The following is a 429-nucleotide window of genomic DNA, read 5'->3' as shown; positions in this document are numbered from 1 at the left end:
AGGAACTGTACGTGTCTGCCGTGCCGAACCTAGATCAAGCATGCATAGATACACATACACGCACTCACGCACGCACACACACACCTCCCTCAGAAACTGTACGTGTCTGCCCGCCGAGCCTAGAGCAAGCATGCATAGATACACATACACGCTCGCACGCACGCACGCACGCACGCACACACCTCCCTCAGAAACTGTACGTGTTTGCCCGCCGAGCCTGCAGCAAGCACGCATACATACACATACACGCACGCTAGCACGCACGCACGCACGCACGCACGCACGCACACACCTCCCTCAGGAACTGTACGTGTCTGCCCGCCGAGCCTAGAGCAAGCATGCATAGATACACATACACGCTCGCACGCACGCACGCACGCACGCACACACCTCCCTCAGAAACTGTACGTGTTTGCCCGGCTAGGCAGC

The sequence above is a fragment of the Priapulus caudatus genome, unplaced genomic scaffold, assembly GCF_000485595.1.
Source record: "Priapulus caudatus unplaced genomic scaffold, Priapulus_caudatus-5.0.1 Scaffold7595, whole genome shotgun sequence".
Classification (NCBI taxonomy): Eukaryota; Metazoa; Priapulida; class Priapulimorpha; order Priapulimorphida; family Priapulidae; genus Priapulus; species Priapulus caudatus.
Note: the sequence above shows the minus strand (reverse complement) of the source record.